An 18,016-nucleotide genomic window follows, 5' to 3' on the forward strand; every position below is an offset into this window, starting at 1 on the left:
AAGGAGCGGGTGCAGTTCCCGGCTATGCTCAGCAGGGGGAGGCAGGGGTATGGATTGCTTCAGGAAACCTTGGGATTCTTCCGGGGGATACTTACCGTATTTTGAGCTGTAGGTTTGGTTTTGTGTTCCCCCTTTCCGGAGGGGGAGAGGACATAAATAGAGATTTATCTATTTTTTTTTTCTTTTGAAGAAACTCTACTATTACATTTGCATGCCCTCTCTTTCTGTATCTTTTTCTGGTGTTTTTTTTTCCCAAAACTCCTTGCTGACTCTTCATTTAAAAACTGCTGAAGGAAACCCATTTTAATATTGGAATTATTACAATTACTATTATTATTAAATTATTTTGAAATAAAAACCTGCCAGAGAAAGAAAGGCAGGAGGAAATGGGTTGTTAATGAGTCTGTTTTGAGCTATAAACATTGCTTTGTTTTAGTTTCTGGAAAAGCATTTCCATAAGATGGTCATTGTGAAGGTATCTCTGATTCAGCTGTATTTTAAACTCTGTAAGGTGAGGTGCATTAGTTGGTTCTACCATGAGGATGCTGTACCTTGAAGTGGGGTACCCGAGGTGCCTTGTGGGCATCCACAGTGTGCCGTGATCACAGAGTTTTATGCTCTGTGCACAGAAATGTGAAAATGCCCCGGCAGTATCATCCTTAAAATCTGTGCATGACAGTGGTGCTCCTTTTTCTCAAGGTTTGTCGAAGGCTTGGCAGAGCACCCAAGTGCTGGATTAGAGGTTGAGCATATGCTTAAACTTATTTCTATTCAGTAAGGTAAGCAGGTGCTTGTTGGCTATGCTGTGTTGGGAGCAAACAGAAGAGAGAGCTTTGTGTGACTCCTGTTCAGTATTGATCTCTAGCTGGGATACTAAATTCGTACATCAGGGTGATGTTCATGGTTTGCACTTCATTTCTCTCATGTCAGTGTTTTGTTTTAAGATGCAGTTTGAGCCCATACTGACACTATTTAGATGGTAGAAATAATTTTCTGCCAGAATTGTTTATGTTTATTATTCATTTAAATAACAAAACTGTTACTGGCAATGAAACCTATTAATAAATCTAATTAGCACAATAGATTGTAAAGCTAATGATAGTATTTTTAAGCCAAATTGCATACACTCTACCTAGAATTTGATTTCTCATGTGTGCTGAATCAGGAAGCACTGAATAATTTTCAATCTTTCACTGTGTATAAGCCCTCCACATTATGCTCTAATCATTAAACAGGGAAGACATTACAGTTATGTTGCATGTGTGGAATTTATTGACACAAAGAGGACTGCATGGACCACCTTGAGCAATTGCTTTTAATTCATCAACCTTTACTTTAAAATAAGGTGTGAGTGCTTTTCTTTTTTGCAAGCAAGTTGCTTCATGTCATAACACTGGAGGCATTCTATGGAGAAACCCTACAAAACTGGACATCTTGCAGGTATTTTCTGCAGGGTAGTCCCTGACCTGGGAAAACCCTGATGCCTCTGGGGAATTTCTGGTCTCACACAGGCCAGTGAGGGTCACCCAGGCATTGCTTTTGGCTTTGCTGGAGCATGGTTACTAGATACTCCAAAGTCCAGCCTGTTAGGAGGCCACCTTTAACTTCTGGTAGCTGAAAATGAAATGCTGTGCTTGCAGCAAAAGGTTGTCCTGGCTCTTGCATGGTTTTCCATCATTGGAGTTCACGAGTATGCCACAGATACAGCAGCTTTTGTAGTCTTTATACCCTGTACCATGATACCCCATCAACCCACTCTGGTCTCTCTGATGGATACACACCCCAAACATAAGCAGGGATCAGAATGAGGCCATAGTCGCCAATATTCCAGGCTGATGTTTCCTGCAGGTGGGAAATGGGATAGCAGTGACAGTGGGACTTTGCCTTCCACCTTCAGGTATCCAAACTGAAATGTCCAGATTTATTTTCATGTCTTCCTCCCATTGAGGAGACACTCATGGAGTGGGAGGTGTGAAAAACCAGCGGCGTATTGTTTACTGTGTGTTTTATTTTTTCCTTCCCACCACACAACCCTTTCTCTGTGCCCAGATCACAGCTATGGAATTTGTGCTTTCTAATGTATGTGTGTACAGTAAATTAAACTCAAATTGAATGAGCAATTTCCTCACCACTGAATTAATTACTATGTGTAAATCACATAGCTGAGATAAATCACTAGCCGAGATTAGGTTATAATGGTTGTAAAATAGACAGTGTCCATGACAGGGTGGTGAGATTTGGAGACCCAGGTGACAATCACTTTAGCTGTTTGAAATGAACAGATGAAATGAGATAGCTCTTGCTTCATTCTGCACCCCACTGTTGGGCCACCAATGTCACCCAGCTGCATAGGTCCTTCCAGATCAGTTCAGCCTGTTGCTCTCTCAGCCTCATGTACAAGGCATGGGTGTCAGCTTCCCATCATAAGGCAATTTGAGCAACTTCATTTACATCATTAGCTTCTCTTAAACATCAAGGGGCAGAAGGGACTGCTGCCTATGGGTACTTCTTCCTGAAGTTATGAGGATTTGCTCTTCGCAGTTAACTTCCTCACGTAAGGTTTTATCTTGGTTGTATCTTTTTATGGTTCCCTGCTGATGTAGATTTGTTAGGTGTATTTGATCTCTCTTATTTTTTACCTCCTTCATTGCAATTGGGACCGAGTTCGTTCAGAAGATGAAAAGCTGCCCTATTATATTTTACATTCAAATTCATATTTAATCTATAGCATGTATGCTAAAAGTTACCAGTTATTTAAAATATGGGGACTCCTATGCATGGGTTCTTCATTCTTCTTCTTCTGGCCTACCTCTCAGAAAGCTTATAAGACTCAAAGGTGATCAGGCAGGGCATCTGGGGCTGGACCTCGCAGTGGGGTGCAAGTGATCTGTGTCACCTGCTTGTCCCCCAGCCCATCCCTACCCTGAGAACCAGTACCTCTGGGTCCAGCATCGGAGGGGGGGTCAGGCTCTTTTGGACAAGTGAAGAACATCTTCTCTCCTTTGGTGTTTTTGCCTGGTAACCATGGAAGTCAGGATGATGGCTCCCACCTCTCTTGGAAAGAGGGTATGGGTGGGGGATGGCTGGGTGCTGCTGCTCCTCGCACGATGACATTGCGTCCTTGCAGTGACCCCAGAGCTGGCTCTGCCAGGCACACAGCAACATAGAGGGTGCTGCACTGGGCACTGTGGAAGCAATGAGACAAGCTGAGCATTAGAGGCAGGAGGAGGACGGGGTAGCAAGGCAAGGGGGACCATCATTATGAGCTCAATAGAAACACAAGGCTTAAAAGAGAAATAATCAGGATGAAAGCAACTTAGCTTGTCCAGTCCACTGCTTCCTTGCAACATCAATGCTGACATTATCCCTGCCCGGTTCACCTCTAACCTCTTCCAAATTTCATGTCTTGTGTGGTGCCTGTGAGATGTCAGTGGGGCATCAGTACCAGGCAGCAGCCACAGGTCAGCTCCAGCTGCCCGCACACTCCCGGACAGCCCTACCCAGCGCAGCTGCTTCTGTGCTCACTGCTAAAAGCCCATTAAAACAAAAAATAGAGCAATGTTGTTCAAGCCCCAGTGTCTCTTAAAAGGGAAGCACAGACCTCTGGTCAAATGTGAGCCTGGGAGACTTGCAGGAGTGACAGCAATTAATCGCCACACTGCTTTGAATCTTTATGTAAGTGCTCGGTGTTAAACATTTCAACGGCACTGATGTGGAAGCTGACACCAGCCTTTGTAAGCCAGGTCTCTGTAGATGTGAGGTTGTAGGCTAGGCAATAATAAAATAGTTCAGCTCGTTAGACACAGGCAAGGCTTTTTGGTATGCACATCATGCCAGCCTCAAAAACGATGAAGTGTCAAAATAGCAGAGGAGGGAAAATATAAGGAAAACCCTAAAATCAAGCCTTTATTTAAAAGATATCACTACTAAAATTAGATTAGTTTTATTATAACCACAATATGATTTCTGAAGTTTAGCATGTGAGTAATTAATCAACTAGATCAGTTTACAACTGGGAAGTACGTTTTGGTTCTGTTTTTTTTCTTTCCCTTTTTTCTCTGTTGGCAACTATTCCACATCTGGAAAAAAAACACTTGTCCCTTCTCTGGCATACAGCAGAGACCACTTGCAGAGTCTAAATCTCCTTTACTAGTTCAGTTATTTGCTCACCTGTGAAAGGATTCAGCAAGTCTCTGCAGAGTTACATGTGGATGAAGGACAACACAGCCTGTCCTGGGATTCCGAATTTCACAAGACTTTGGGGTGCTTTCAGGCTAAACTGTACTAAAGTACTTCCCCCACTCCCTAGTAAAATGAAATCCAGATACAGATCATCCTCAGAAGCTGAGGATGCTGAAATTTTTATATATTTCTGATCATTTCTAGTATTATTTTTTTTTTTTTGTTAAAGAAAAATAGTGTATAGCTGAGAAATGTAGCTGGTGTCAGTTTTGTCAGCGTGGTGAACTTGTGTGTAGACACCACAGCTGCCTGGGTGGCTGCAAAGCTGCATTTCAGAGAGCCCTGCTCCCTGGCTCTACTCATGGATATTGCAGCTGATGGAAGTGTGCTGTGGTGCCCTGTGCCTCTCCCAACCATCACTGACCTCTGACGTGCACATGGAGAGGGGTGTCTGTATTCCCTCCAGCCTGGGGACATGCATGATGTAACCTGGGCAGGAAATGGCCTTTGCAATTGGTGTTGGAGGTGGTGCTTTGACATACTGACCAAGGAGGGACGCCTGTCCCATGTGCCCATCTCTCAGGTTTTTTGGAAGTGGAGAGCTGCTTTTATGTTCCTAAATCCATGCTCATCACTAAAGCACCCTCTTCCATCCAGGCCTCCCTTCTCTCCTCCAGGTGAGGAGCTGTGGCATTTGAGCCCTTGGTTCAACGACTGCTAAACTGTGCTGGGGTTTGGCTCCTGGGAAGGGTGTGCCCCTCCTCGGTTGTACGAACAGATGCTGTGTAGGGAAGTTTCTCGACTGAGTTTGTATGCAAACAACATACAGCTCCTGACTGCTGATGGCTATCCAAATCCCCAGCTAATTAAAATCTATAAACTATGCTGGCATATGTAATTTAAAAAATAGCTATGCTATAGTATGGCTATGCATGCGTATTGACTAAAAATAGCACTTGCCAAGAGAAAAACAGAGATAATTACAGTGAGTTTGGATAGCAACAGATTTTATTTTTTTATTGAATTAGGAAAAGGAGTATGCAAACATAGCTTATATAGAGACATATATCTTTACTGCTCTTTTTGTTATGGAGGAAAATATAGTCTACTGGACTTGTACATTTGATAAAATTTTATGATATGAAATTGCTACTAATGGCTTTCTCTCTGCTGAGTTTGGCTTGAAGTTGGCAGCTAAGTCCACCCCAGCTAGTAAGATGCAGTGCTCCTCTGGCAGGAGGCAGGAGGTGGCACCATCACACCTTGTCTTTCTTCTGACTGGTGTGCAAGCAAGTGTTTATTCTGGGGAAGAACAGCTTTCTGTGTGACATGGACATGCAGTAATGTTGGAGAGGACCTGACGTGGAAGCATAGTTTCCTCTTTGCAGTAGTCTCAGTGACTACTAAAGGACAAACTTTTGGGACTGAATTCCTGGCTGGGAATGGCTTTCTTGACCTTCATCTTCCTCAGGTGTGACATTCATTGGCTGTTTTTATCACCTTGCCTATCATCTTCAACACTATTTCTTTCAGAATTTCTGTGCTAACTTGCTCTCAGAAGTGTCTTTTCTTTTTTTCTTCTTTTTTTTTTTTTTTTCATGGGAATAACATCTGCTTTTCTAGTGCCAGAGAAGTTTTCCATGCCTAAAGAAAGGGAGGAAGCCAGAGAGAGTGTGATCCTGCCCTGGCCCGAGGGGAAAGAGCCCACACAAAGGCATGGCACGCACTGTGGCAGCTGCTGGTGAGGGGGAATAGCCCCCTCTGCTGAACAACAGCTTGCCATTGCTTCTCCTTTGGTCACATCCATGCGGCAAGCCCAGCAGCTCGGGCTTTGCACCTCTGAGGCAGAACCAGGCTCACAGGGAAGCAGATCACGGACATGTGTGCTGAGTGGAGACTAGGTCAATGAGATCTGGTGGTATCTCACACAGGAACAGGGTTTGCTGGCCGTGGTCTCGCACTGGAGAGTAGGGAGCTGCCGGTAGCTGCCATGCTGTAGGTGTTTAATTGGTTAAGTGCCTGGAGAGACTCTGGGATGGAAATGACTGTAGAAACAGCAGAGTAATGGAAGGAACAAAAAGCCTCACCTGGAGGATTTTTTTTTAATTACTGCTCAGACCCAGTTATCTCTAGTGCAGAAAGTTAGGCTTTTTGAGGCAAGTTCTTTGAGAAAGATACTCAAGATACATCCCCATGAGGCCATCCCTCTGCCACTTCTGTCCCCTCACAGGAGGGTTTGCTGGGTTGCTGACAGCATGGGTGAAGCCTCCATCTACCTTCAGGTGCTGAACGGTGAGGCTGTGACCTCACAGGGTGACATGCACAATGCTGGAAGTGGGACCAGGGCTGAAGGGGAGAGCAGGACTCCTAAATATTTGCAGATAAGCAAGTTAGTGTTTTACACCCCAGCCAGCACTGATGCAAGCTCCTTGCTCCAGACCTGGAGGTGCATCACTGTTTTATCATCACTGCTGACACTGGCCAGACAGAGATGGTCCATGGCCAGCCTCTTCAGTTATATAAAAAAACATATGACAAATGACTGTGTGTGTCAAGAACCTTAACCTTAGGGGATGAATAAGGTTTCTTTGTTTCTTAGCTGCAGCAGATTGCTTTGGAGCTCCTGAGTTTTGACTACAGCTTGTTTCAGTTTGTTCTACCTGCCCACTCTGGGCATTTGGGATTTTGCCCAGGCACTTGGTCTTTTGGGGGTAGTTGCTCTTGGTTTTTTTTGCTTGAAAGAAACTCAGAAGGGAAGGGAGAAGGCACGATTTCTGCAGCTCAAGGGATTATTTCTTTTATCACTAAGGATGCTGTGTGGCTTTATTGCCTTTCTGAGCTCTTTAACACAGCAATAAACGAGCCGTTAAAATATTTTAAAATCAATAAATGTAATAAAGAACCAAGCAAATTACAAAGCGGCTCCTGATGTTTAGTGATTTGGGAAATAATCATGTCCTCAAGTGAGCAGTGAGTTGGGGTGGGGAGGTAGCTGGGTGACCTTGCAGGGGCTGCTGTGCCAGGGATGAAGGAGGCAGAGCAGGTCCAGAGCACATCCTTGGGGCAAAGGGGGCTGTGGGGTAGTTGGTGGGTGCAGGCTGGGCTCAGTGGGGATCTGAGTAGGATGGGAATCCTGTCCTGCCACCCCTTGCCCATCCAGGCTGCTGCCAGGCTTGTATTTGGGATTTCTCTTTGCCTTGGGCATGTGCTTAATTTTCAGCTCAGCCTCCTGTGCAGATTGCTGGAGTGTGTCTGTGAGTCTCTGTGGCTTTACTTCCATTTAGCAACAGTGCCTAAACAAAAGGTGACCTCCAGGGCTGGACTGGGCAGGGGGTGACTGGCAGTGGTGTGGGGCCCTGGCAACCTGGGGATTTCTTGCTTGCCCAAGAGCTGCTGTCACACATCAGTTCCTTTCCTGAGCAAGCTGGAAGGAGCTGGGGTGTGAGCAGGGAATGCTGGCAGCCAGGGCTGGAGTCACAGCTCCTCTCACCGCTGTTTTCAAAGGTTCACGCTTCTAAATGACTTCTCAGCAGCTGTCCTCCTTGGAGACCTGCTTTCTTGAAAGATGATACTGCTCTTGTAATTAAGGTAATTGTTTAAATTCATTCCCTTAAACTGGACCCCATCATAACTTAACCAACTGTATCTATGCAAGCATGGGGGAGGTTGAAGAGGGTCATGGTGGATGGCATGAGATTGATTCATCATCCGGAAAGATTTATAGGTAAAAATCTTATTAAACTGAAATGCCTAATAAAGATGCAGGGGAAAATCACATAGAGGGCATAACCTGGGCAGGCAGCTGCCATTTGTGCTGCGGTGACTGACAGGGGGAATGTCACCCCTGCAGCCAGATGGAAAGATGTGCTCCAAGCCTCCCCTGCCCTGCTCATCTTCTGCCCAAATAGCAGGTAGGGCTGCACACGCTTGGGTTGTTTTGGGATATTTAATTTCCTTTCTCACTTACCCTGAATGCTTTCTGATTTTGTGGAAATCTGAAGGTAATTGAATGTAATTGTTTAAAGAATCAAGTTATTTAAATTATAGCGTAATGCTTGAAATAAAGTGACAATCTGTGGGAGTTTATTGATGTTGGTGGTGGATGGAGAGTGGTGGAGTGATGTGTGCCAAACTGCTCTGCACAGAGCTGCAGAGCTGGCTGTGCCACGGAACCCAGGTCTCCAAGGAGTCTGCACAGGGCTGCAGAGCTGGCTGTGCCACAGAGCCTGTGGCTGAGGTGCGACAATGGTGCAAGGTCAGGATCCAGTATGGTCCTCTGTGATACTCAGCAAAGCCCGGATCATGGCCAGGTTTGTCTTCTATCTGAAATGGCTTGGGCAGTTCAGCAAGAGCTGGTGGCTCGGTCCCAATTTGAGGCTGTTTCAGGACATCTAGGGGGAATGACAGAAATCACCTGGGGATAAGGGCTGTTCCTCTACCTGTTCTCCCTTGCTACATGGATGGCAGTGGGCATCTGAGACCCCAACCAATGGAACTACCAAAAGAGGAGCCTACAGCAGAGAGCATAGCAGGGCTTTCATGTGGCTGCTGGTATTTCAGATGTGATGGTAAAAGTTATGTATGTGGCACAGAAGTTACCCACCTAGTCTGGAGGCAGGCAAGCAAAGCCCTTGTGCCCAGGAGATCAGACAAACGAGGGGCTAATCCAGCACTTAAAAATCCGTGTCCAAACCCTGAGTGTTGAGCTGCCTCCCTGCTGATCATTAAAACCCTGGTCCTTCATCCCTCCCTATACTATCACCTGCCCTAAAAGCCCACATCAGGTGGCTGTTCCTGTTCAAAGGAGGCTGTGAAGACAAGTAGTGGAGGGAACGGTTGAAAAATAATCAGTACAAAATAGGTGAAATACAAATATCAGGGTACTGATGAAAAGAGCATGGAAGTGGATGGAGGACACAATGAAGAGGACTTGTATTTAAAAAAAATGACTTTCAAAATTGATGATGGCCTGTGGCTCAAATAGTTGGGGAAGCAGCAACAGGAGGCAGGAGGCTTCAGTTGTTTTCCTTGCTCTGCTGCTGCCTGCCTCTCTGTGCAGAGATCCTTAATATTCCTCTGCAGTGTCATCTTCATTTGCAAACCTTATGCTAACAGAGGAAAGTATTTCAGTGTTTTTGAGGCTGTGACATCTAATGCCTCACATAAACAAGACCTTTTCTTTCCCTCCCCCACCCACTTTATCACCTTTTCCACTTTTATCTGGAAATTAATCAAGTGATTAAATTGCTCAACCATATTGAGTTGGCAGATTTACTTGGGCAGCAATTTAAAGTTCCCCTACCTCCTCCATCCACTCTTCTCCTCACCCCAGCGTCAGGTAAGTCTGTGTGTGTGTGTGAGGGTGGTGTGAACCAGCCTTGGGTGGAAGGGCCAGCCTTGGGTTGAAGCCACCAGTGGGTGACCATGGCTGCTCAGGTGGCCCTGAGACTTACCTGAGCATGCCACAAGCACACAGGCAGACTGTTCCCCTGCACCATCCTGGGCACAACCTCCCCCTTGTCTCCATCTCTGGCTCACTCCCTGTGCCCTTCACTCCTCTCTTGTGGAGCCTGAGATCTGGGAATGAGCCTTGGATTTGACTCCATATCAGATGTAAATACATTGAACCATTCCCCCAACACTAATTCACCTGCCCTTGCTTTCAGCTGTTAAGCTGCTCTCCAGACCAGCTGTATGTATTAAATCAAAATTCAAGACTCTTTAAACTTTAAATTCAAGGCTGTCCAATGAACCCTCCAAAGAGCACAGTCCAAGGAATTCTTCAATCCCTCACTGAGCAGAACTTGGTCCCAAAGTAGTGGGTATTTGGCTGGTTTGAGACCTGCAAAATTACACACGGCATTAACCACAGCAGTGATGAAAAAGCAAAATTTCCACTTTGGTCTTGTGTTGCATTGTATTAATATGATATTTTTTGTGAGAGGCCACAGCTGATGCCTCCATGCTGTGAGGTTGTGCCAGCCTGCCCGTGGTAAATGATATCAATAACATGGTGTGACACAAACAACAGCACCGGGTGTGACAAGCCACAGCAGAAATGCATCTGTGGAGGCAATGTGACATGGTTAAGACTCATGCTCAAAATTTTAAATGGCTTACAAGAGAAGTGAGGCTTTTTAAAAGATCCTGTCACAATTTTTTGTAATCACTAGTACTTTCCCCCATTTATCCTGTTAGGGAACTTAAAACAGGAATTTGCATGGTGTTTCAGTTGCCTCTATTTTACTCTGGTGTGGGAATCCATGAATGCTGGCCCACTGAAAAAAGAAAAAAGAAAAGAGGGAAAAAGAGGGATTACAGATCTTTGCCAGGATGAAGGTTGGGCTGAGGAGCCTTTGTGTACTTCCTTTCCCAGTGCGTTCACAAGCACCATGGGTTTCATACACCAGTAGCAGGAGACAGAAGACAGTTGTTTCAATTCTGTGTGAATATGTGATTATATTTTTTCACACCTATAATGTCTGTCAAGTTTATAGCAATGCAATCAAAAAAAAAAGATAATAGATACCACTTTGTTTATCCTCAATTTTCCGAACCTCAGAGTTTTTTTTCTTTAAATGTACAGAATTTTTCTCTAGCCATGACTGTAAGAAGCAATACCCTGACCATCCTCCTGAACTTGCAAGGGACTGGTGGAATGAGCTTGAGCATCTCACCTTGGTCAGTCACTGGTGGGCAGGTGCTTGCCCTTCTCCCCTCTGTCAGGGAGGGGCACCAGCAAAACCCAGGTGCTTATTGCTACAGATGGTACAGGATTTGTAGTTTCTTGCTTCTCCTCTTCTTCTTTGGTAAATAAAACAGGCTTAACAGTCATCTCATCTTTTGTGGTGGCAAGTCGAAAGTAACTCCCCTAAAATCCATAAAGCCTGACTAGCACAAAACCATACAGGAACCACGAAACCAGCAGAACCAGTGGCTGCGGCTGCAAGCCTGTCTGATGAGGCACTCATGGGACTGGAAAGAAAGAGGTGAGGAACACATTTGGTTGCCATGAATACTGAGTAACAATATATGTGAGCATGTGAAGTGGGCAGCGGGGAGCTGTGCAGCACTCACAAACAACTGTGACAAGTCCCTTTGCTGGGATAATTTGATCTAGCACAGTCAGTGGAGCATGGCAGGATTATTATGATCATTATTTATCATATGTACTGCAGAAATTTTTTTTTTGATGGTGAGAGCTGCTAGTGTTGTGCTAAATAAGGGAAGATCTGGTGCCTTCTGTGATGAGTGACTGGAAATTCAATGAAAAGCCACTCCTGCATTCTGTCCAAATGCCATGGCATGGTTGCGATAACTGATAGTTCTGTATACTACAGATATCATTGTCTGGCCATACCTGTAATATTCTCCACAGAGCTGACTTGTGTGCTTGTGTGCTTGTGTACAAGTACCTGTGTGTGTGAGTGAACAACACTGTACACACATTAGTGTTGCCAGCAAAAAGACTCCAAGAGCTATTCCCCCAATTTCCACGTAAATTATCCAAAACTAAGTGACTGGTCCTTCCCATCCATGGCACATCACATAAGCTCAGCATCAGGCCAGGCTGCTGCAGGAGTGGGACAAAGGGCTGATGCTACAGTCTGGTTTCCATGGCAACAGAGGAGGGGTAGTGAGACCAGAAATGTTGCAAACACCCCTTCTCACTGCAGCCCAATGCACTGTATTGCAAAAGATAGTGCTGTTTTGAGGGGGGGTCGAAAGGTGGGAAGAGTCCAAATGCCTTTACCTTTCAGGTTGCAGAGTTCTTGAAATAAAAAGAAATGGCAATTTCTTTTCTCAGTGTAGTTGCAAATAGAAAGGAAACCCACCACGCAGGCCTCGTTTGCTGCGTGTTAAATGCGTGTGTTCTTTAAAAGGCAGTGGTTGGCTGCTTTTCCGGACATGATGTGGTTGAAGCTGTCATCGTAATGGAAATTCATTGCTGTAGCTATGGTAAATCGAGTTTTCTGCCTGTGCTGAATGCATTAGTCTAATGAGATGTTTGCAGCTGGAGAGCTGAGCTGCTGGAGACTTACACTATGCTAAAAGACAGGGAGAAGATGGCTTTTGCTGGGATCTCTGTGACAGTGCTGAAAGTCCTCTGCCCTTTGGGTCCCAGTGTCTGGGCTCTCTAAAGACTCTGCTCAGTGTTTTAGCCTAAGCAATAGGTAAGGGGAAAGCATGCTTCTTCTTTTTCTTCTTCTTCTTCTCTGCCTGGTGTTTGTCATCGAGCCTTGTGGGAGCAGTTCTTGTTCTGCCTGTCTGTATGTGGTAACTTTGCAGTTCCTCAGTTGGAGACTCTCTTTGCCAAAGCACACCCTTACTGAGCCCTGGGAACAGTTCGTGTGAGGAGAGGGGCAGCAGATCCGCCTATGCTGCCGGCTTGTGCTGCACGGCAGCGGCAGCGGGAGCGTGCCTCTGTGTGTGTGTGCGTGTGTGTGTGTGTGTGTGCATGAGGTGGTGAAGACTTCTAACTACAGAGCACTCTGCATGAAGTGTGGCTTCGGGCTTTTCCAAAAAAGTTGGTTCAGGTGTTTTTTTTTGCTGCCAGGTAAATGCCTCTTCCATTTTAAAAGCCATTTATGTTGCAATATACATAGCAAACAGTATTTACATCACATATTCTGGGGTTTAGTATCGTTCATAGAGCAATGAGCTTAATTATAATCTCATATCTTCAAATCAGATGCTAAGTTGGATTTTTATCCTTAACTGAAAACTGGAGGGAGTGATACTGTTTATACGCTGTGTCTTTCCTTCGAAACTTATGAGATGAGAGATGCCGAGGAGCACACTTTAGCACAGTTGTCTGTGTTTGTCTTTTCAGGTGTTTCAAAGCTAACTTTCAGAGAGGACGGAGCACAGGCATGCAATGTGTGGGGGCACCTGGCTAACCCTGATGGTCCCTCCTTAGCTCTCAAGCCCCTGCTGCCGTCCCAGCCTGCAGCCTACCGCTCGCTGACAGACGGTGAAGCCTAGCGTGGTTCAGTGAGTATTTTTGCCTTTGAGATCTGGGCACTGTCTCCCTTTCCATTGCTGATGAATGGCTGTGAGGGGTGGTTTCTTTGCCTGGGGCTCCTCTGATGGCAGCGGTCTGGAAGAAAGAAGTTGCTTTTGGGATTGATGCATGCGGGACTTGTGGCAGGAATAAAGTTAATCTGGTGAGCTGCAGAAGGAAAGTTGCTTGAATTCTCAGCTTGGGGGGGGATTGCTGTTTAATCCTGGGTTTATTTCAAAGAGGCTTATGAAGATATTTTTCTCAAGGATAGACCAAGGTCTTTTCAAATTTAATTAAGGCATAATGTAAGAGGTAAAGCAAAGAAAGGAATGTTGTCTGTGGAAGCAGAGCTGAAGTCTAAAAACTATCTTTGTGCTACAGGAATACTTAGAGCATCCTCCATCCCAATGTGCCGCCAGTCCCTGGTGCAGCTAAGCACCAGGCAATCAGCTGTTGGTGTAAATCAGCGTAAATTCCTTGGCTTCAGCCTCATCTGACACCAGCTGAGGATATGGCTTGGAGATTAGCAGATTCAGATTTTGTGATCTTATTTAGATGAGGTGCCTCCCAGCCCTCCCCAGGTGCAGGTGACTTTGTATTTTAATTCAGATGTCACACTGATTTTCCCAGTCAGGCAGAGTGCCTCTGCCCCATCATACAAGTTATTTAGCTGATACACATGTTCTTCAGATTAGAAAGGCTGCCAAGGACATGAGCTTTTTAGTGACGGAGTATGGAAGAGGGACTGGAAAAAAATCTACCAACAGGAAAAGTACATGTGCTGAATGAGATCAGAAATTTTGCAGAAGGTATACCTTGAGAAATGCTTTGTTGGTGCGCACAGTAACTCAGAAATTTCTGTTCTGTTTATTGGAAATGTTTAGTTCAAGTACTTCCCTGTGTTTTGTGGAGAAGAGTGGGTAAAAAGAGGCAATTTTCTTCCTTGGGCAATCAGTGACTTGCCATGAGGTTTCTCACCTACTGAGAACACACGACTATACAGGTGCTTGTTGGTGGCTATGGGACCTAGAAAGAAGAAATTGCAATGGGAAATTTTTCCCTCAGTTCCATGTTTGACACAGAAATTTGGGGTTTTTTTACATATCAAAAAGAAAAAGTTTGAAAGAGAAACATGATATAGTACCCGATCATGGTATGTGGGGATACCCTGAGCTTCAGGAGGCTGAGATGTGACCTTACACAGATGTCTCCCCAGAATTTTCCCTCCCTCAAATGTAGGTAATATTAAAAAAAGGGAAGAAAACCAAGATGATCACAGGTTGCAAAGTGAAGTCACAAAGTGGGGTGTGGGACAGTTGTCCATTCAAGCCTGGTAACAGGAGACAGGCAAGCCCTGCCAGCTGGGCACCTGCCCTCTCCCTCAGCCAGCACTGCTGGAGGGAGGCAGCTGAACAAGGGCCTCGCTGCTGGGACAGTGTCTGCCCTTGCTGGGGATGTATCCATTCTTCTCATTCCTGGCCATGCTGGGACCTCTGGTATCCTTGCAGACTCCCCCAGCACCCAACTCTGGTAGGATCCAACTCAAACTCAATAATAGAAAATGGGATGATTTAACTAATTGATTGAATCATCAAAGTTGAACTTTGATGATCCTTGTGGGTCCCTTTCAACTTAGGATATTCTATGATTCTAATTCCTCAGCATCACCACTTCTCAGTGGGCTCTGCCCAGAGGTACTCGGGGGCTCCTTTCCTACTGTGAACTCACATCTCTAAGGCTAGCCCATGTTCCTAGCACTAGTTTGGAAACTTCCAGTGTACTTTAAATGGAAGACCGAGGCACTCCTCCTGTAAATGATGGGAACCCATACATGCCTGGCAAGTAAATATGAGGTGTAAAAGCACAGTTCACGTAAGGAAGAGCTTCAGGAAATAGTTGATGAGAGTAAGACAGCAATGATTTCTGTTAAAAATTGAATGAAGCAAAATATTTATATTTGATAACACTGAAGTCAGTATAGCCCTGTTATCTTCAGGGGATTTTAGTTCACTTTCATAAAGTATACTCAATGGCCACATGTTGTCTTAAAAAAAAAAAAAAAAGAGAAAAAATACCCTAATTCCATAGAATCCTGCCCTACAGAAGTAGTTCTCTAGAGCTTTAAAATGGTGCAAAGGAACCAGCTTTATTTACATAAAACACTCCCAGCTGAGTTCTCTAGCTGACCACTAAGAGCAGGTGCAGCATTTAGCAGGTGAATCTCCTTACAGTGAGAATGAAGAATAATTGGTTTACTTATGCAAAGAAAAATATTCCAGGCTCACCTTGCAGAGAAAAATTAATTACATGTATTAATTCTGCCATAACAAGTTGCCTTATGTGGACTTAGTTTCCTGCACAAAGGAAGCAAAATTTTCTCTTTATTTTGCTGTATATTAAAAAGGAAACTTCATTAAAAATTATGTGTCAGGAGATTACACACTGTTCTGCCAAACAGAATCATGATATATGGGTGCACTAAAGGTACTGGCTAATTTGCTATTGACTAATAAAATTGAAAAGAATTTATACTCTAATCTAGCATCTTTGTACCAAATTTTTCTATGGATGGGAATGACTGAATGGAGAAGAGGTAATTTGCAGTGAAGGTGAAGTTATAATTTACTAATTAAAGATTTAAAGTTCTGATATTCTTTTTTTTAATAAAATCTCATAAAGATGATGAACCTGTAAGTCATTCATTAAGATTGGCTGTTCCCTTTAGGAACTAGTGTAAATTTGGCCCAAATAAAGGATTGCCCAGAGAGAGTCTGGATGTGTAATTATGTTCCACTGAAGGATGAATAATTCCTCTTGAACTGAACAGTTTGCTGTTGCCCTGCAGTTTATACTGACCCCATCTTTAAAGGTGATTCTCATCATACAGAAGAAATGGTGCTATAAATGCTAGAGTGTTTCTCCCTGCCTAGGAGTTTGTTGCTCCGTTCACTTTGGGTATGGGATGCAAAGGATGGGGTTTCCTTCCCAAATTAGTTGACAGTGCAGCCAGGAATATGCCTCTGGTTTCTTGCTCCTCTTACCTGGCACATGCATGGACGCCAGCATGCTTGGCATGCAGAATGTCAGACTGACAAAAGCTTTTGCAGGAGCCAGCTGTTGCTCTTGTTGCTTCAAGTATTTATATATATGGGGCTCCCAGGAGTATTCCCCAGCACTTTCTTCATTTACAACATGTGTGACTGAAATTGAGCGTTCGGAGCTGGCCCCTAAATTTCTCTGGATGCTTTGGTTACTCTTCTCCTCACAGAGGGTCTGCTTCCCTCTGCATCTTGGTGTGCACAGACCCTGGGTGCCCACACAGATCTGCTGCAGCTGGGGGCAGGAGGAAAGGGGGCTGCACTGGGTACAGGGCAGAGGGAGGCCTAAGGTCTCACTCCTTTGTTAACCCTGTCCTCGCATGCAGGCGCTGCCCACCTTCCTGCCACCATGCTGCAGCTCCCAGATCCCGTCTTGGGAGATGAGCAGCTGGCTAAGGCCACCTGCAGCTCTATCCCAAATGCATTCTGGTAGAGATATATTTTTCTCTCTATCTGGAAATGAAGCAATGACTGGCTCTCTGCGTCGGCTCCCATCTCAGCGCAGGGTGCTGGGGAGTAGCAGCAGCTCAGCTGCTGGACTTCTGCTGGCACCTGTGAAAGCTTTGCTTTCCCAGGGAGAGTTACAGAGGGGTAATCCCACAGCACATGAAAGGATAGGTGTTTCCTTGTTACATCGTCCATGATTTCTAAAAATTTGTAAAAAATCAGCTGTATTTCTCTGTGTCATGCTCCTCGGATGTGAGAGCAAGTGTGCACGTGCCTTTTGCTGCGAGTTGGGTCTCTGAGAGCTGCCCTACCTCTCTGTTATGTAAATACATTTTTCTAATGCTTGCTTTCATCTCTCCATGTCTCTGCTTGTGCGCCAATGGTGTGAAGGCGGTAAGACAAAAACGTGTCGTATTTTACTTGGCAGGAGGTGCAGGGAATGTACGAGATGCCTTCTTCTTTCAGCCCATCTTCCTCCATGTGTCACTCACCCAAGGTTTCAATGTGAGTGCTTTTTCTTTGAAAAGTGGTTTGGATTTAATGGTGAGGACATTTAGGACATTAATGGTGATGACAGGCTGTCCCCTCACCTCACCTACCTGTCTGCCTCCCTGCCTGCCTCCCTGCCAGGGAGGATACCACAGGCAGGTAGGTTTTAACCCAGACCTTGTCTTGTGATGTGGGCAGATTCATTGAGAATCACCGTAGTTGTCATCCTAAGATGCTCCAACAAATGTTTAGGCACTCTATAAACTCCCAGTCTGAGGAAATGTGTCACTCAAACACCTAGCTTATCAAGGCAGAAGAGAGGAAAAGTAGGAATGAGACCACCACTGGTCTTGTTTGCTGGATTGCTACTTTCCTGTCCCTTTGCCCCAAAATCAGTGTCTTGGCTATCCTCTGCTCTCCGAGTGTCTCCCGCTCCTCTCTGACCCCACAGCGCGTCCTGACTTTGGGGCAGAGTGGGCAGAGCTGAGCCATAAGGCAAGTACTGCGTGCTACAAGAAGCACTGGAGGCTCTCCTGGGGAGGCAGCAGGGGGGCACAGCAACACTGGGAGGGGCACAAGCTCCTTTGTGGTGGGGGCTCCATTTTACAGAGTTGGTGTGAAAAATGATTTGATTTCCAAAGTATAATCAGAGGTTTACAGCATCAGCACCTGTGGGCACTGTGGGGAGAGAAACATGACTGGAGGCAGAGAGAAAAGATTTGGGAGGGGGTCTTCAAACCTAGTCAGAGACAATAGTTGGATAGAAGAGATTTTGACAGGAGAGACAGGCACTGAA

Source organism: Manacus vitellinus, unplaced genomic scaffold, assembly GCF_001715985.3.
Source record: "Manacus vitellinus isolate BGI_N305 unplaced genomic scaffold, ASM171598v3 scaffold_4_pilon, whole genome shotgun sequence".
Lineage (NCBI taxonomy): Eukaryota > Metazoa > Chordata > Aves > Passeriformes > Pipridae > Manacus > Manacus vitellinus.